The 21,051-nt window shown below is 36.9% G+C and overlaps 1 long non-coding RNA gene across 1 annotated transcript; it reads right to left on the reverse strand.

The window, feature by feature from the left end:
- LOC110266670 lies at nucleotides 4,336–5,309 on the reverse strand. The gene is made up of 3 exons (XR_002354145.1): nucleotides 5,139–5,309; nucleotides 4,517–4,644; nucleotides 4,336–4,376 (listed from the first exon to the last, which is right to left on the reverse strand). It is a non-coding gene; the product is annotated as an uncharacterized LOC110266670 (long non-coding RNA).

Consider the following 21,051-nt stretch of genomic DNA (forward strand, 5'->3'; position numbering starts at 1 on the left):
TGTTCTTGTTTGACAGAATGGGAAGGGATATTACATATGGCAGCTGGTCTTGTGATTTGCTTTGTGCTGCCTCTTCCCCAAAATTGTACAGAATTAACTTAAAGTAGGTATTCAAGCTTTAATTTTTTGTTTCAAAGGCATCACTAGTGTCATGAATATTGATTTTTTTTGTATTGGTTGAACTTTGTAAATGAAATCTGAAGGTACAAACTTTAAATTATATCCTCATGGTACTCTGTGGAATTTGGAGTGGAATTCTTATATTTGATATAAACATCATATTTTGTTCTGTATTTTGTTTGGTGTATTTCTTACAAAAAATAGGGACAACACTTTTTTTTACATGTCTTACTTATAGATCTACCTTTCTTTACATGTCATGGGCGATTTCTTTCGTCCCTCAATACAGAATCCCCTGCATTGAATGTGGTTTCAAGAAGGTATTTAGTGGAACTTAAATACTGAGTGGCTTTATTTCCTTTCATTTTTAAGAGCACTGTATCGTACGCTTTGTATGAATAAGTGTAACTACAATTGTATCTGAAATTCTGAATTTGCAAATTTAGCAAGCTTCATGGACTAGTTGCCTGTGGTAATGAATGCTTTGACATGCGTGTGAGTTATTCATTTGGTAGAGTTGATGCAGTCAAACTTAGTGGCGATGTTGATCAGGTAGTAGAACATGTAGAGGCATTCAAAATTTTTATGTATCTAAGAAGATGATATTTATTATTTATTATTTTGAATATGTCAAAGCCTTTGGGGCAAGGCAAATATCATTGACCAATTTTCTAAATTTATTATTGTCAATTTTTTAAATTTATTATTATATGAGTTAATTATTTTTTGAGTTAATTAGTTGATTGTTGTTAATTATCTGAGTTAATCTGATAGTAACTATAAAAATAGCGGTATTCAGCATTTTTGTTATAGTGGATATTCTCATGACTAAAAAAGGATGTCCTTGGCTCTTTATGGATTTTGCGCTCCATGTGCAACGTTAGAAAGTACTAGAAAGAACTGATTCTTTCAACAATAAATTGCAGAGACCAAAGTCTACTCAACAAAGGAAGAAGCCAATGCCAGATTAGTTACTTGAAAGTTTTTTTTAACTGCGTGTGAAAGCAAAGGCCAAGGAGTGGAAGACATAATGAGAAAATGATGGTAACTAGGTGAACAATAACCTTAGATATTTGATGGGCATCAAGCAAAAAAATTGGCCCCTCCCATGAATTTAAAGAATATCTCTAGCTCTTTAAATATCATGGTTGCAGATTTTGATTATGTTGACCAGCGCTAAAAAAGTGAGATTGAAGCAAATAGCTAGATAGTGTACTGAAACTATTAAGCAGATCATCGGAGTTACCCGTAGAGCCCATGGCAATGAGAATGAAGTAGAGACTTATATAAAGGTTTTAGATGATTTAGAGAATAAGAGGTTGAATCTAAGACCTCTTTTAAATTGAAACACAAAAACTAGTTTTAAATTAAAGAAAAATTGTTGTTGTGTATATTAAACAAAAAATCATGAGACTTTTTTGTTTTATCTCATCTCGATGAAAATCAGAATAAAAAATAGAAGAACATTTTATACCACTACATATATCTTCGTTCAATCACCTTAAAGGTGGCAATAAAATATGGGGTCATGTATAGTATATAATGAAATACGAGATTTTGTATACTTAGATCTTGATTGATCTTTATGTAGACAACAGGGCCATGGCCCCAAAATATGGAAAAATATTGGTTATACTTATATATGTTATAGTATGACTATCATTGTGGTTGATTTGGTTAATTAACTCGTTAAATTTTCTTTCATGGTTTGTGGGTTTAAATTCAATTTTCAACAATTTTTTAACAATAGTCTCTTATATCTTTTTTCTTCTTTCTTAATTTTCACAATTTGTTTAGAAACTGAAAGTAATTTTTTTAAAATAATATTAAAATATATTCTGAATAGATTATTTTTTCTTTAATTTTTTAGTAAAGTGTAATATCTCACCTCATATTTTTTAAGTTGAACTAAGAAAAAATATGTGAGAGAAGATATTAAATGGTAAGAGATCATATTTTACCAAATAATTGAGAAAAAAATTGAGAAGATCTATTCCCTAATAAATGTCATGCTCGAAAAAAATTTTAAAAAAAATATTGATGGTAACCAGTGTCTAAGAGAAGGAGGGTTGAATCTTGGCATCCTTTTTTTTTAATTGTAACCTTGCGTTCTGTTGAGAAAATACAGGAGAGACTTTAGTTTTGTCTCCTAACACGGTAGGAGCCAGACCAGTGTTACTTGCAAGGATAGTTGTAATGAAATGAAGCTTAGTGAATAAATCAGGAGATACTTTGTTTTTGTCTCCTTTAGTGCAGAACCAGAAACAGAGAAGAGATTAGAGAATGATACACAGATGTATCCTGGTTCGCCTATCCAGTACAATGTAGCTCACAATAATGATGGAATTTCGCTATCTTTTCAACAGATTACAATCATCAATTCTCCTTAAGATCTACCCAATCCTATCTAGGACAAGTATAGATTCTAACCCAACCTAAACTTGACTAAGACTCACCCTAGCTTTCAACTGCAAAGTGCTAACCCAATTTGTAAGGAAATCCACTCAGGATCATGACACAAAACAGAAATGCTTACAAAGGATTTCTGAAATAACTTAGGCTTTTTCTCCAAGTCTAGCTCTATGCCTTTTTGCACTCATTGGTTTTTCTTACAAACCTCACCATGTTTGTCTTTTATCAATAAAACTCAAACAGACTAAACTGAAAAAAATTACAAATTGAAAACCATGAAGGAGAAGAACAATAACAGCTCAGGGAGCTATGAGAACCGAAACCAGTGCTCTTTCTCTCTTGTCTCAATCTTTGGACGTTCACCCCTATTATAGAGGAGTGAAGCTTCCAGGCTTGAACCATACTTAGCACTTTGTTTGTTTTTTTCTCCAACAATCAGAATCAGCAGCGGCGTTCACAAAAGAGAGAGAGAGAGAGGGGACCAAAGCAGTGACATGCAACCATGTCTTTCTCTTTCAACATTTTTCTTCATGCATCTTGAATCTGGGTTCTTCATCTTTACTTTGACCCCAAGTTTGTTTCTTGACCGTTGATTCATAGTAGAGCACCATTGACTTCACTTTCTTCATTTTTCTAGAAAGGTGCTTGTGACTCAGAAGATTTCTTCAACATTTCTTGATGAAGCACAAATGAGGAAATCACCTTTTTGTGATCCTCTCACTACAAGAAAATAAGCTTTTTGCCACGCTTTTTTAGCTATCGAAACGCTTTTAAAAGGGTCACATCCGCGAGCGTGCCAGTTGCTCTATCGCCACTCTTTTGTGGATCTATCAGCACACTTTCATCTCTTGCCATGCTTAAAAATCGTGGCCATAAGTATTAACCTATAGCTACGCTTGAGAAGCGTACCAAAAAGTATGCATATCGCCACGCTTTTAGAAGCATGCCCAGTGGGGTGATTTTTGCTACACTTCAAAAGTGTGCTGATAGAGAAGATATGACTACGCTTTTTAAGCATGCCGATAGGAAAAGATATAGCTACGCTCTTTAAGCGTGCCTGTTGATGATTACGAGAAGATATGGCTACGCTTAAAAAGCGTACCAATAGCACAAAATATGACTATAAGTTGGATCAAAATACTTATGGCTATACTTGTTTATGAATCTTCTTAATTAAACATTGCAAAATTGATATATAATTTTAAATCATAGTTTGAATGACTAATTTAAATAATAAAAAAAAATTTATATAATTTTAATTTAACCAATCCATCATACATAAACTTTTATGATATTTGTCAACAAAAAAGTAAAATTTATTATTTGAAAAATACAACATACACATCATCAAAGCTGCTGGAAAAGAAAAAGTCAAAATTTGTGATTTGAAGAACAAGAAAATAGTTCTTGTGTGAAGATCAAAGTAGCTTTGGCTCATTTACACCTTTCACAGGTTCTGATATGAGTGACTCCACACTTTCCTCATCAACGACCAAAACCACTGTTTCATCTGCCTCCTTAGCTAAAGATTGAACCTCCTAAAATATAAAATAAATAAAATCAAATTATGCATTAAATAAGTTGAAATACATCCACAATCAACAGAAACACTCATAATTCTTAAAAAAGAGCATGTATGAAGGATATTCTTAATGCAAGCTTTCCTATAAGGATGTAAGAATCAGCTTTCTTTTAGTTCATAATAATACACAGAGCCTTTTTATTATGCTAATCAATAGAATTCTTAGAAACTATTAAGTCATTTTGACATACATGTTGGGAGATAAATACCTTTGCAGAATCACTCAACCTCCTTGTAATTCCATTGGCTTGTGGCGCAGTTCCTATACAAAGGAATTTTAGTAAGACAACTACTTAATAAGTGCGGTTTCTTGGAATTCAATTATATTCTAAGAACAATTACTAATCAATTCTCAAAGAACTATCTGCAAAACATGCTTGAAATTGTAGCTCCTAGCCATACCCTCATCGGAAGATGCACTGGACATCAACAAAGCATTTTCTTGAAATGAACTTTCAATCTGCAGGATTTCTTTTTCAAGGCTGACGAACCTCTCCAGAATTGCAGGTGTGCTAACGGATCACACAAATCTTAAAAAAAATTGCACAACATGTCTTAATGGGATGAAAAGATTGGATTGATGTGAATTGGATGAAGGATATAGGTCATGAATAGAGCAAAAAATGCACAACATGTAGTCATCATTCAACTATTCTCCAAATCTATAAAACCAAGTAAACTAATTCCATGATTAATGTGATAGTCATCATTTAACTAGTTGGATTTCATTCATCGATCCCTGCTTAATTAACTAATAATTAAGAACATTTAGAAATTTCTAAGTCAATATGCATTTGAAAAACCATTCCCAATCATATCTAAAGCACTTAAGCACTTTCAATGCAAAGGTAATCGACTCATTGATTCATTGATTCAGGGGTTCTTCAAACTTAATTGGAAATAGGATAAGTACTCTATTGAAACCAAAGAACAAATGAAGAATCAATTACAAACACCGTGATTATCCACAAAAGAATAAAAGTGAAAAGAGGGAAAACCAGAAAAGCGGGCAAGGAATAATCACCTTTCAAAGGTGGCCTTGGAGAACCAGAATGCAGAATTGTTTGAAGGGAGACAATTAATTGAGTATCCACCTTTAGAGATCTCATCTTTCACAAACTTGAGGTGAGAAACAAAAGGCTCAAGCAACCCTGAAGCTATTTTCTCACGAACACCACCACAAAACACTACTAGCTCACAACCGCAGAGAAAATGGATCAAACCCAAAATAGAAGCATAATCCAGAACAGCCTTGGAATCCATGCTAAGAAGAAGCATAGAAAATTGTTAGAGCATAACAAACTAAACACTCAACAACATTAATTAGATTTGTTTATGCTGGTGAAAATGCTAGAAAGTTGATAGTAGCATAGTATCACTACTACAACTAGTTGTGAAACATGACTTATGAGTTATGACAGTGTCATGTGATAGAAAGAATAGAAGAAAGAAAAAATAAGAGAAAACAGAGAGATGCAGCATGGCACATCATATCACAAGCTTGTTTAGTGAGGAGACACACAACTGCTCCAAGAGAAAACCTTTCCAGTGATGGTAGGGCCTTATGTTATTTAATGCCTCAACTCCTCAGGCAGCAAAATTAATTGCCAAAATTTCAAATCATTTAGATATAAATAAAAAATTATATTCAAGAAAATGATATTCACAATCTGGATAAGAACTCCAAAAGAAGCATGTAAAAGGAAAAAGACTTCAGTTTTCAAGTCAACATTTCAACAGCTGCCTCCTGCAAATTCGATACAGCTCATCCATGAATTAAACCACCTAACTGAAATATGTTATAATTTATAGAATTTGAATACAGTTATGGAAGTACTAGCATTAGCAAAAGTACGTACACACACACACACGCGCACACACACACACACATATATATCAGAAAATATGAGGAGAAAACTAAAAGAACATAATTCACCAATGAGGAGAAAATTATGCCTTAAACTATAACTCTCCTTCATTTGCAATGAAAATTTTTTTATGGCTTTACTAAAATCAACTAGCAATTGTTCATAATTCTATCAAAACTCAATTGAATGACATAATTCAATTCACGTTCCCGAATTCCCTATCAACTTAACAAGGTGCACAGATGCTTTAAGTGAGCTTCAGACGATGAATGGAAATAATTGATGAATAACACTCACCATGCATAATTTTTTCTACTTTGCAATCCATCATTGATTAAAACTTGCATTTCCATATTGAGCTCCTGTTTAGGTCCATTCACCGTATTGGTAGTGCTGAATCCACCACAAAAACTTTTGAAAACCCTAATTTACAAGAAATAATAGATTGAAACTATATCAGACACAGGTAAAGATAAGTTATCCCATTATAACTCTTCTAAAGAAATCATTTTCCATGTTAGTCGGCTATGCTAAACAGATCCAAATTGAACCATATATCCATGCAAAACTAGAACTCTAGAACTTGTAACGTCGAAACGAGTAAAAGGTGATGAATTAGTAATCACTAATCAGATATTCAATCAAAATAGAACCTGAAAATGGAAGCAGAAGTTGATTCTGAACGTTTCATCATGTCACTAAGAAAATAACCACTTGAATAAATAGACTAATTTACCTAAATTTCCAAAATAGAGAAGAAATAGAGGTACAGGGAAACAGAGAATCAAAGGGAGAAAATAATTACCAGTGTTTACGGTGCCGATTGAGGGAGAGACGGCAACAATTGAGGATTCCGAATCCAACAAAGGTTTGCGAGAGAAAGACCGCTGAGGGAGTAGGAGGCCATGCCGATGCGTTGATGTTGCAACAAACAGAGGGCCAACGATTGAAGGTTCCTAATCCAACGAGGGTTGCGTTGATGGTGCAAGGGTTGGGTGCGAGGGTTGAAAAACAGCTAGGGTGTGACAGAGAGAAGGTCGGGTGCGAGGGTTGATGAACATGAAGCCGAGCTGGGTGCGACGGTCATTGGCAGTGATGAAAATGACGATGAAGGCGAGTTGGGTGCGATGAAGATGAACGGTGGAGGTTTTTACGAGGGATTTGAAAGTGAAGATGAAGATGATGGCGCGGCTTCACTTTTAGGGCTAAAAAGTGAATTTGGAAACAATGTAAAACCTAGTGTATGCTTTTGTTATTATTTTTAGGGTTAACATTGAAAACTTAGAAAAAAAAAGAAAAGAAAAGTAAATGTGTGAAAAAAATGGGTGGAAAATTAAATTTTGGGGAGGGAACTCTACTGCACGCTTTTTTAGGGTGCCAAAATAAACATAGAATATGGGCACGCTTTAAAAAGGTGACCATTAGAAGAAAAACTAGCCACGCTTTTCAAGCGTGCCGATATCCATCTATGGCCACGCTTTTCAAGCGTGCCGAAAAAAGTGTGGCCAAATTTTAAATCCGTGGCCACCCTCGTAAAAGCGTGCCGGTTTCTCTTTATGGAAAGCGTGGCAAAAAAATGTGGCCAAATTTCAAATTAGTGGCAACCCTCGTAAAATGGTGCCGATTTCCCTCTATGGCCCGCTTTTCAAGCGTGGCAAAAAAAAGCGTGGCCAAATCACAAACCAATGGCCACCCTCGCAAAAGCGTATCCATTGACTACTTTTGGCCACGTTTTAAAAGCGTGGCAAGAAAAAAGTGTACCGACAGACCTTTTTTCTTGTAGTGTTTGTCCGGATGAGATTTTTTCTCTTGTTGTAGCTCTTTTTCTTTTCTCTTCTTACTTGAATTTGGAAACAACCTTTTTGTTCCTGACCGTGCCCTAGCTCTAAAAATTTTCTTTTCTTTCTTCTTGCTTCAGAGTGATGTGATGTTAAAGAAAAAAAAGATAGAGAAGAGAGAATTTGCCTTTTGGTGGTATGGTGTTTGAATGAAATGAATTTTGAATTACTTAGTTGGAGTCTAAGTGAAGTGTATGAATTTGGGTGTTGGATTACCGAATAGACTCATGATGGATATAGGATCACTTTCTTTCTTTTTTATATGGCTCAGCAACTTATTAATGAATCAAAGTTTGTTTTTGCTGAACTTGATAATGTATGTGGGTTTGAGTACTTGCTTCTTGGGCTAGTTTTAGTTAAATTAACTTTTTGCACACTAAACAAAAAATATCACACAAACAATAATTTAACATTAATTCAAAAATATTTAGTCATCATCTTAATCATGGTTTAGTTTACCAAACTCAACAAAGTTTTTATTAAACAATTAAAAGTTGAATTTTTAATATATTTATTGAATTAAAAAACTTTTGTTAATCAAACTTGTATTTAATTTTTCTATCATTATATATTGCATTGAAAAAAATATTTGGCCTCTACAATTTTGTCTTTTTTGAGCTCCGCCATTGTGATAAATTTCTATTTTACGGTTTATTTTGTATTGAATTAAGTGGATTTTATCCATTATTCTCACACTTATGCATAGAATTCCCATGTTTTGCATTTTCCTTCCTAATTTTGTGCTATGATTGAAAACATGCTTCTTTGGCCTTAAATTTGCTAATTTTTATCCTCTCTTATTATCATTCGATGCCGTGATATGTGTGTTAAGTGTTTTCAGCTTTTATAGGGCAGGAAAGGCTTAGAGGATGGAAAAGAAGCATGCAAAAGTGGAAGGAACACAAGAAAATGTAGATTTGAGAAGCTGACGCGTGCGCGTGATCGCGCCATACTCCAAGCAACGCCTACGCGTGACATGACGCGTACGCGTGATTAATGAATCTTCAAAGTGCGGGTACGCGTGGGCGACGCGTACGCGAGACAAAGCGTCACGTGCTGCATTAAACAAAAGATGCTGGGGGCGATTTCTGGGCTGCTTTTGGCCTAGTTTCAAGCCCGAAAGTGAAGATTAGAGGCTACAGAGTGGAGTTAGAAGGGGGGAATCAATCATTCACACTTTCATTCACACATTAATTAGGTTTTAGATGTAGTTTTCTAGAGAGAGGCTCTCTTAGCTTTTCTCAATTTCAGATTTCTACCTTGCTTTTATTTAGTTTTCTTCTACTTTCATTTGTTCTAGTACTTTGGTTTGTCTACTTCTATTATTGATTCCCTTGTGTTGCCAATTTAGTTTATGAACTCTTATGTTTCTTTTGATCCATATTAATGCAATTTATGTTTCCATATTTATGATTGCTTTCTTTAATTTGTGTTATTGATGCTTGCAATTGGTTGTTTAAATTTAATATTTCTTGTTACTTTTCTATGTTTTTATGTTATGCCTTCCAAGTGTTGATAAAATGCTTGGTTGGATTTTAAATTAGATTTTTATATTCTTAGCATGGATTGATCAATTAGAGACTCTTGACTTATCAAAATTCCTTTGTTGATTGGTCATTGAGACTTGCTAGTTAGCTTTGACTTCACTAAATCTAGTCTTTGATTAAGACTTGTGAACTTAAGTTGAATTGCTCACTTGACTTGTCTTCAATTATTAGAGGTTAACTAAGTGAGAGCAAAAGGCGATTACCATCACAATTGATGATGATAATGAGGATAGGAATTCCAATTCTCAATTCTTGCTAGGACTTTTCTTAGTTATTATTTTATTTCCTTATTATTTACATTATTTGTTCCTTATTTCAAAAATCCAAAGATATACTTTTCATAACCAATAATAAATACATTTCCCTGCAATTCCTTGAGAGACGACCCAAAATTTAAATGCTTCGGTTTATTTTTATTGAGTTTGTATTGTGACAAACAATTTAAACATTGACTGAAATTTAGTTGTCGATTTAGAAATATACTTACAACGCAAATTTTTGTAAAAATCTTTACCGACATTTTTCTTCCGTCACATTCTACCTGGTGTTTTCATTAATTAGATAGCGTTAAGTTGTTAAAGATGATTGAGGGCCAGTTTGGCTAAACTTCTTAAATAAGTTCTTTTGAAAAAGGAGCTTAAAATATAAGAACTTTTATTAATATTAACTTTTAAATAAGTTATTTTGAGTTTGGAGAGTTATTATAGAAGTCCTTGTTTTAAAGTTGTGTATTAAATAGGAGTGATAAAATAGCTTTTGAAATAGAAGAAGTCACATTTTTTAACTTCTTCAAAAGCTTTTAAATAACTTTTTAAAAAGTTAAAAGTTTATCTAAAAAATTATACCAAACACATTAATATAACTTTTTATAAGTTAAAAGTTGAAAAAAATAGCTTTTTGGTGTTTCTCGAACGGATCCTCAATCAACTTAAATTAAACTAAACATGAAGCTAAAGCAAATATGCACAAAATTTAGTACTTCACTACTTCTACCGAGGAAACCGCATGAAATAGAGCGCTTATTAACGTTAGATTCTTGATAGTACACTTTCTAGTTTCTAGGCCTATAATTATTTTTCAACTATTAGAAAAAGGAAAATGATTTGCACATTGAAGGGTGAAAAAGAATATAAATGTCCCCATTGAGTTGTACTATCTCCAATTCGAATCCCTAGGGTTTTTATTTTAAGGAGAAAAAAAAAAAAAGAAGCAAAACAATTGTAGTAGTGGACCTATTGAGTATCTCCCAAGGCCAGAATAATAAATAATAAATTATAGAACAGATGTAAATCAAAGTTATCAAATTATTGATAAAAGAGTAAATGTGTTGTTTTGGCTCCGATCATATATTTGAAGGATAAAACAGTTTTTCACCATTTAAAACTTTTTAATTGGATTTTAAATAAGCCTAATTTGAGATGTGTTGATGAGTGATCAATTGAGTCGGCAAATAGAGTGACTTGTCTAGGTGAAAATAAAGGTTTATTTTTCCCTACTTTAATAGACTTTATTCTGTTTCTCTATTGAACCTTTTGGTATGCATGCATTGGAGATTTGAGCTATAGCATGATGATTGCTTGAGTAATGTATTGCATGTCCCCTTTTTATTTTATTTTTTTATTTTACCATTTTTGAAAGTAGTGGCCATTCAACAACCATGATCTCATCATGCTGTGTTTTTTGTTTCCCTCGGTTTTTAAACACTACTGTTGTGTTCCATTATTTCCATATACCTTATGGTGAAAATTCTTCCTTATGTCAAATCTAACATAGTAAGATAGATTCCTAGAATAGCTTTCTATTTCTTTAAGGATTTTCAATAATTTATTTTAACTTTACAGATTGATAAACTAGGTAATATTTGAATATATGTTTCATTTAAAATGGTAGTGACATACAACCGGCAAATAAAATTAGACAAAAGTAGTTGCCATTTTTAAAGTTACACCTTTCTAATTTCTGTGAGAATAAGAAAAATCCCATGATATTCCAATAATTCCTTTGCATCCTTTCTATAAGAGTTATTATATTATTATTCTAAGGAAAATATATACATGCTTAAAATCAATAAATAACTAGAGAATTCTATTTTATAAGACATAGAACCCTGGTCCGGACTAAATCTCCAGTTGTTGATGGTATCAGAATAGCTGTGAATTCTTCCAAGTGAAAATGTGAAATGAACATTTATGGTTTGTGTGTTTTCACAAAAATTGTTAATAAAATAAGAGTACTATGTCAAAAATTAGGTGCGCCGTTTGATTAAGAGCATCACTAGTTCACTACATGGTACTTTATAAAATGACAAGTAACAGTATTTTTATATAATACTGTCTAGTTAAAAAAAATTGTCACATATGGCTTATTATAACTAAAATTTAATTACTTTTATAATTAGCTTTATGCCACACTTTATAACCGTAGCAGCATCAATAACCTAAATCTGTACTCAAACATCGGGTGGTTTGGATTTAAAAATTTAATTAGTTGAGGTAATAAGAGTTCTGTTTTCTTTTTGTAAGTGAACCGAACTAATCCGAGTTGAATTAGTTCGTGTAATCAGATACTCGATTGAAAAATAAATTTAAATAAAATAATAAATAAAAAACTTTTTGTTACGGATCCGGCCCACGGATCCTACACCCAGAACGGTCTCCGAATCCGGTTACCAGGGTCCGATCCCCTTCGCCCTTCCAGAAGGTTCGGAACCAGCCTACTAGAGCTCCTAACCAACTTTCGAATTCAAACGTCTCCCTTATCTTAGCCAAATAAGATAAGATAAGATATTCACCATCACCTATAAATAGAGGACCCAGGTCCCTCCAGGTATTCATTCATTCCTCACACCTTATACTTCTTAGATCCATTCTGACTTGAGCGTCGGAGTGTCTTTGCAGGTACCTCCCTCCATTGCTCCAGTCAAGTGATCCGGCATCTGCTTCAACCCGCAAGTTCTCGATCCATCTCTCAACCCGTATCAGAGATATCTTGTACATTGGCGCCGTCTGTGGGGAACTTTGCAACGTTGTGGCGCCATGGCGGATAACCCAGAAGAGCAATCATCAAACTCAGATTTCTTGCGTGTAACTGAGAGCAAAAAGGAATAATGTTTCCTTAACTTGCATCACCTTTGCAGTGATAACACACCTTCGCTCTACTCCAACGGCGAAATCCCAAAGGAATAATGTTTCCTTAACTTGCATCACCTTTGCAGGGATAACACACCTTCGCCCTACTCCAACGGCGAAATTCCAAAGGAATAATGTTTCCTTAACTTGCATCACCTTTGCAGGGATAACACACTTTCGCCCTACTCCAACGGCGAAATCCCAAAGGAATAATGTTTTCTTAACTTGCATCACCTTTGTAGGGATAACACACCTTCGCCCTACTCCGACGGCGAAATCCCAAAGGAATAATGTTTTCTTAACTTGCATCACCTTTGCAGCGATAACACACCTTTGCCCTACTCTAACGGTGAAATCTCAAAGGAACAATGTTTCTTCGACTTGCAATCACCTTCTTAGTGATAACACTCTTTATGCACCCTCGCCCTACTCCAACGGTGAAATTCCAAATCCTCCGAGCCCAAAGTCTCGCCTCCCTTTAGTGGGACACCTCCACCTCTTGGACCCTCTCATTCACCACTCCCTCATCTGTCTCTCCAAGCGCCATGGCCCCATCTTCTCCCTCTATTTTAGCTTCATGCTCACTGTGGTTGCTTCTTCTTTTGAACTCTTCAAGCTCTTCCTCCAAACCCACGAGGTCACCTCCTTCAACACCAGGTTCCAAACCTTTGCCATCCGCCGCCTCACCTATGACAACTCCGTCGCCATGATCCCCCTTCGGATCTTACTGAAAATTCATAAGGAAGCTCATCATGAATGACCTCCTTAAACGCTACCACCGTGGCCAAACTCAGACCTTTCAGGAGCCAAGAGATCAAGAAAGTTCTCAAGGTTCTTGCACAGATGCGGGGAACAGCCAAATCGTGGCGGCATGATGGAGAACCTTGAAGAGCAATCCTCCACCCAACACCCCAACTCCCGAACTCCAAGATAACACTCCTCCCACCCACGGGAGAATAATAAGCGCGACACATCGCCAACCAACCCCAACCCAGCAGCAACCAAGAGAGGACAACTGTCCTCCCACTGAAGCCTGGCCACCCGACGGCCTAGGAGAGAAGGCGGTCCAGATAATCTAAGAGCTGTGCCTCAGGGTGCAAGACCTCAAAGGCCGAGTTACACCCAAAGAAAAGCACAACGCCGAAAACGGAAGTCACGCAACCTCCAGATCAAGATGTCGCCATGAAACCAGGCACGGCGGATCGCCAGAACGGCAACATGCCAAGAGATACAATCGCAGCATCTCCCGTGACCACGGACACGACAGGATGCCTGAACGACGACACGGCAAAAGGTATGATCGCAACGTCTCACGCAACCCGGCTCATCAACATGACACAGACGACGACCGACGACATCGAAAGGCCAAACGCACAAGAAGTGACCACGTGATAATGGGAGCCACTCCCTTCACTGAAAGAATCCTGAAAGCAAAAATCCCTAAAGGCTTCGACAAACCTACGGATATGAAGTACGACGGAACCAAGGACCCCCAGGAGCACCTAACGGCCTTCAAGGCCAAGATGAACCTGGAAGGGGCCGCTGACGCGGTCCGAGGTAGGGCCTTCCCGGTAACCCTAGCCGGACCAGCGATTAAATGGTTCAACGCCCTCCCCAACGGATCCATAACTGGCTTCCACGATATCTCACGGAAGTTCATGGCCCAATTCACCACCAGAATCACCAAAGCTAAACACCCCATTAGCTTGTTAGGGGTCACATAGAAACAAGACGAATCCACACGAAAATACCTGGACCGCTTCAACGATGAATGCCTAACGATTGATGGACTCACGGATTCCGTCGCAAGCCTCTGTTTAACCAACGGGCTCATGAACGAAGGCTTCCGCAAACACCTCACCACCAAGCCAGTATGGACCATGCACGAGATCCAAAACGTCGCCAGAGACTTCATAAACGACGAGGAGGTCAGCCAGGTCGTCGTCGCCAATAAATGGCAACACCCCACACGGCAACCCGACTTCCCGCCATAATCCGATGCCCAGAGAAAGTCAAAGAGACCAACCCAAACAAACAAACACAAACCGACCACCCAGGATCGGGAAATTCTCAAAATACACCCCCTGACAGCCCCGATTACCGAGATATACCACCAGATAGCGGATCGGGGTATTATCCCGAAAGCCCGACAACTCAGAGAAAGAACGGGCGGCAACAAGACCCTTTACTGCGACTACCACCGAGGTTACGGGCACAGGACACAAGACTGTTTTGACCTTAAAGACGCCCTCAAACAAGTTATAAGAGACGGCAAACCCTCAGAGTTCGCCAAAATCATCAAAGAACCAAAACGCGTGGAAAAAGACAGGTCGCCTGAGAGGGAAGGATGCAACCTGAGAACACAAAAACAACCTCCCAGGGAAAGTCCAGAAGACGACCCGGCCATAGTAGTAAATGTCATCACGGGCAAGGATGTGTCAGGCAAGTCAAGATCAACACTAAAAAAGGACCTCAAAGTCTTGGCCGTCAGAGATCAAGCCCCAGCTACCACAGCCGACAAAACGATAACTTTCTTGCCCGAGGATTGCCAGCACAGCACCTCGGCCGAAGACTCACCTTTCGTTATCTCGGCGAGAATCGGAACAGGACTAGTTCAAAGAATACTGGTGGACACCGGCGCAGACTCCAACATCCTCTTCCGAGGTGCCTACGACAAGCTCGGGCTCCGCAACGAAAATCTCCAAACACACCACAACGGTGTCACGGGACTCGGAGACAACTTCCTCAAGCCAGACGGTTCCATCATTCTTCCCCTTACCATAGGGACGGGAAGCCAGAGGAAGACAATCCTATCCGAGTTCGTGGTCCTCAAGAACTCCACCACTTATAACGTCATTTTCGTTAGGAAAACAATCAACGACCTCTCTGCCGTCATCTTTACCAAATACCTTCTAATGAAGTTCATGGCAGAAGATGGCTCCGTCGAAACCATCCACGGAGACCGGAAAACCGCGGTAGAATACGACAACATCAGCCTAGCCCTACGCAAGAGATCCCGAGACGCGGCAGGAATCTTCCTTTTCCGATCTCGAGGCACACCAAAATCCACGCATAACCATGGGAGGAAACGACAAAGAAGCAAAGTAGGGCCTTGCAGACAAGGCCAGGAGTATAGCACACCTACGTGAGCTAGTCCTAAAATAGAGAATAAGCCTAAGGTACAATGGCAGCACGGTACGACGAGACTTCGGACCAGGAGACCTCGTCTTATGACAAAACAACATCGGTCTACCCACTCCCAATAAAACGGATATCCAAATAACAAAACGGGTATCCAAATAACAAAAATAGCGGCCCGGGGATCGATCACTCCAAGGCCAACAAAATAGATATCCAAATAATAAAACAGATATCCAAAATAACCGGATATCCAAATAAGCAAACGGCTACCCGGGAATCGATCACCCCGAGGCCAACAAAATGGATATCCAAATAATAAAACGGATATCCAAATAAGAAAACGGCTACCCGGGAATCGATCACCCCGAGGCCAACAAAATGGATATCCAAATAATAAAACGGATATCCAAATAAGTAAACGGCTACCCGGGAATCGATCACCCCGAGGCCAACAAAACGGATATCCAAATAATAAAACGGATATCCAAATAAGCAAACAGCTACCCGGGAATCGATCACCCCGAGGCCAACAAAACGGATATCCAAATAATAAAACGGATATCCAAATAAGAAAACGGCTACCCGGGAATCGATCACCCCGAGGCCAACAAAACAGATATCCAAACAAATAAACCGGATATCCAAATAAGCAAACGGCTACCCGGGAATCGATCACCCTGAAGCCAATAAAACGGATATGCAAATAATAAAATGGATATCCAAATAAGTAAACGGCTACTGATAAACCCCGTTTTGACGGTTTATCCTGTATTGATTTTAAGAGATTTTATCACCTTTTACCCACATTTATTCAATGAAATAGCATGGTTTTGTGATTGTCTCCTTATTTGTGCTTAGATGTGAAAACATGCTTTTAGACCCTTAATTTGATGGTTTTAATCTCCCTTTGATTCCACTAGATGCCTTGGTATATTTGTTAGTGATTTCAGATTGAAAAGGCTAGGAATGGATCAAAGGAGTGAAGAGGAAAGCATGCAAAGTGGAGAAATCATGAAAAGTCAAAGAAGTTGAACTCGCCCATGGACGCGCGCGCGCACCTAGCGCTTGCGCGCACCTGCGAATCACCCCATGAACGCGTACGCGTGCTGTGCGCGTACGCGTCGGTGCTGATTTATGATTTTTTAATGAAAACATGACCAACGAATTCTCAAGGGTTGTGGGGCCCAATCTCAACCAACTTTGGCGCCAAAGATGCTATTTAAAGCCAAGGATTGAAGAGCAAGGGGATTCCAATCATTCACATTCATTAGGATTAGTTTAGAAGTAGTTTCTAGAGAGAGAAGCTCTCTCTTTTCTCTAGAATTAGGATTAAGATTAGGTTTAGTTCTTAGATCTAGGTTTTAATCTTTGCTTTCTTCCACTTCTATCTCTCAATTCTTTGTTGCTACATTCAATCTTCTTCTATTCTTTTGTTGTAATTTCCTTTATGTTGTTCTTATATTTTGTTGTAGATCTAGTATTGTTCCTTCTACATTCTTCCAATTCAATAAGAGGTAATTCATAATAATTGTTCTTCTTTGCTTTTCTATTGTTGATCTCTTGCCTTTGTAGTTGTAGATTCCTTTAATTCTTGCAATTAATAATGTTTACTTCTATTGCACTCTATGTGTTTGTTGAAACTCTTATCCAAAACCCCAAAATAACTCATAACCAATAACAAGACACTTTATTGTAATTCCTAGGGAGAACGACCCGAGGTTTGAATACTTCGGTTTATAGATTTTAGGGGTTTGTTTTAGTGACAAACAACTTTTTGTATGAAAGGATTAGTGATTGGTTTAGAAACTATACTTGCAACGAGAATTCATTTGTGAAATTCTATACCATCAAAAATCCAATCATCAGCTACCCGGGAATCGATCACCCCGAGGCCAACAAAATGGATATCCAAATAATAAAACAGATATCCAAATAACAAAAATAGTGACTCGTGAATCGATCACCCGTAAAGCCAACAAAACGGGAATCCAAATAAGCTAAATAAACAAAGTCTTGAAATCGACCCACCAAGAGGCCTAAAATAAGTTCACAATAACGGCACAAAAAAGGCCACACAAAACAAGCATGAGTTGACGGTCTTCCAACTCGCGGAAAGCCATACTGACCAACATCCTACCAATTGGTGCATGATGACGTCACGCCTTTTTCAGGCCCCTCACAGTCTCCCGAACTACAGAGAATCGGACTCTCCAATGACTTAGCATTGAGACCAAGAAAGCATACTCTCATGCTTCGGGGGCAACTGTTCCAGACCCGATCTCCGGGCCCTTCTTCGGAACGGTCATCAAACCCGGCATGTGATGAGACGCCCAAACAACGCGCTCCTGGCCTGACCATGAAAAGGCTAGGAACTCCCCAAATCCTCGACCTCGATCGGAAAAACCAAACAACGATCTCCTTGCCAAACCACAATGGCGAGGAAAATATTTCTCCAGCGATGAAACCGAGCACCCTCACTCTCTCGCTCTGGGGGCAACTGTTACGGATCCGGCCCACAGATCCTACACCCAGAACGGTCCCCGAACCCGGTTACCAGGGTCCGATCCCCTTCGCCCTTCCAGAAGGCCCGGAACCAGCCCACTAGAGCTCTTAACCAACTTTCGAATTCAAACGTCTCCCTTATCTTAGCCAAATAAGATAAGATAAGATAAGATAATTCAAACGTCTCCCTTATCTTAGCCAAATAAGATAAGATAAGATATTCACCATCACCTATAAATAGAGGACCCAGGTCCCTCCAGGTATTCATTCATTCCTCACACCTTATACCTCTTAGATCCATTCTGACTTGAGCGTCGGAGTGTCTTTGCAGGTACCTCCCCCCATTGCTCCAGTCAAGTGATCTGGCATCTGCCTCAACCCGCAAGTTCTCGATCCATCTCTCAACCCGTATCAGAAATATCTTGTACAATTTTCATACTTAAATTAACATTATCTAATGAGAAATAATAATTCTACTCCTGTTTTAGATAATGTCTGCACATATGATCTTTTTTTCCTTATATGCATGCATGAATTTGTAAAAAAAAAAAAAGTGATATTATTAACATATGAATAACAATATCCATTCTTTATCTAATATCCATAAATTAAAGGGAGGGTGGTTGTTGATTGAAGAAGAAATTAGGATTAGCCCGATAATAAAGATTGTATATATATATTTGAGTACTGCTAAGCGTATAATGTGTACAATGGGCTAAATCTTTGGTCCATAATGTTATTTTGGGGTTTATCAAGGATCGAATTCTTGATCTTTCGATCTAGAACTTCAATACCATATCATGAAACCACTCATCCCAAAAGCGTAACCTGACAGGACAATGTAACACTAATGGTCATATCTCTAATACTTTCTAAACCTTCGTTGTACACATTGTACGCTTAACTCATTGGTTCTCTATACTTATTCTATATATTTTATTCTTTTAATGTAAATGTAAAATTAATTGGGCAGTCGCGGAATAGTTTGAGTTCCACAACTATACCACCAATATCCAAACCAATTAAAAATTGGTTTAATCGGGTTTTATTCAATTGTAACTAATTATTCGACAGATGCAGAAAACAATTAAACTGAATCGGGTTGGGTTTTGATCGAATAATCAGGTTATATTCATATCCATGAATAAATATTCTTGATAAAAAGTTAAAAACTGATAACATTTAGTAATTTCATGGATGTGCATTTAAGTTAGTAGTTTCACTTAGGAAGTTCCTTCAGGTGTGTATGTGATATATATATAACTACCATTTCTATTTATAGATGTTCAAAACGTTTACAAATCTATTTATGAGAAAATAAATTTAATCTTATATCTATGAAAGATGGATTGTCGATTTTTTGTTGACAAAACTATTTAAATTCTAAAAAAAATTAAAAATCTCTAAATCATACTCTAACCTAACCTAATTAACCATACCCAAACTCTAATTTATTTCACCTCCAATCTTCAATCTTCGACTACCACCACCACAACCAATCCTACCTTGTGCTTCCGACGGGTCACTTCCATGGCTCTCTACATCGTATCTATATTTTTTTTTGTTCAATCTCTTATGCAGTAGATGTGCCTCATTGTCCTTAATATCTTTTAAAATTTTCTGGCACAATATAACTCCAAACTCAAACCACTCTCTATGTTATGTGTATATAACCTGATATCAACAGGTTGGTTGGTATATTAACATTAACGTCCAATGCAAAGTTTCCATTCCAACCACTTGGATGGAGAAAAACATTTTAATACAGTAAGCGCTATACCTTCCTTAACTATTCTAGTTTGTCACCAAAATGAAGACCCACACTTGGTGTCCAATGCAAAAAGAAAAGCTTGATTTGGCATAACAGAAAAAGCAAATTAAATTTGGAATTGTTAAACGCACTGATCTCTTTAAACAAGAAATAATTCGCCTTCGCCTACTAGATGATGAGTGGTAATTAATGGTGGTGGATTGTGAATTGGAGATTGGGGTGGAGTAGAATTAGAGTTGGACTAGATTAGCTTATGTTAGAGGGTAATTTAAAAATTTTAAATAAATTTTTAAAATTTAGATAGAATTATCAAGAGAAATTAATTTTTTATGTGTATAAAATTAATCTTATTTTTTTGTAAATAGAGATTTTGATTATGTCACTAAGAAGGGAAAGCCTTGACCGCTAAAACTTTTTTTGTGCTGTCCAATTCCTCTCTATTTGAAGAAAAAAAGTCTTTGCAAGCCTTCTCGGAGTTATAGGCGGCCTTTCTTTCCGTGCAGTGTAATCGAGTTCTTTCCTTTCTTTCTTTTGAGGAATAGCTGAAAGAGAAAGAAGGATCAACGACCGGAGAAGCATATGAATATCTTTCATTTATACATTAAAAAATAGAAAGTTATTCTTTATAATTTGTCAGCATTTTTAACGTTTATTGTTAAAAGAGTTACTATTTAACTTCATATTCAGTGGCGGAACTTGAAACAAAATTTTGAGGGGCCACATAGAAGATAATTGTCAAAATGCTTTTGATATAGACTCCATTTAAGATAAGCTCGTCTAATCTCATCTCTCTAGTTTGGGTGATATTTCCAAATATAAAGCCGTTTTTTAGGGTCTCGTTCCAAAAATTTAAGGTCAAACTCATCAGATGTAATTTTTTAAACTTTTGAAGGTTGTATCTCACTTTTTTCATGATTCATTAAAGTAGAAGAACTACAAGTGTTAATATTATAAAAATTATATGTTCTCCTTCTTAAATATTAGCATTCTTCTTAAAAAATGCATCAATTCTTTGATTTTTTATTATTATTTTATATAAAAATTTGAATATATATCGTGTAAAATATTAAACATATTTAACTATTTTTTTAAAGTTATTTATAATATTTAAAAATATAAACAGGAAGATTGAAGAAGAAATG

Source organism: Arachis ipaensis, chromosome B09, assembly GCF_000816755.2.
Source record: "Arachis ipaensis cultivar K30076 chromosome B09, Araip1.1, whole genome shotgun sequence".
In the NCBI taxonomy this organism is placed as follows: domain Eukaryota; kingdom Viridiplantae; phylum Streptophyta; class Magnoliopsida; order Fabales; family Fabaceae; genus Arachis; species Arachis ipaensis.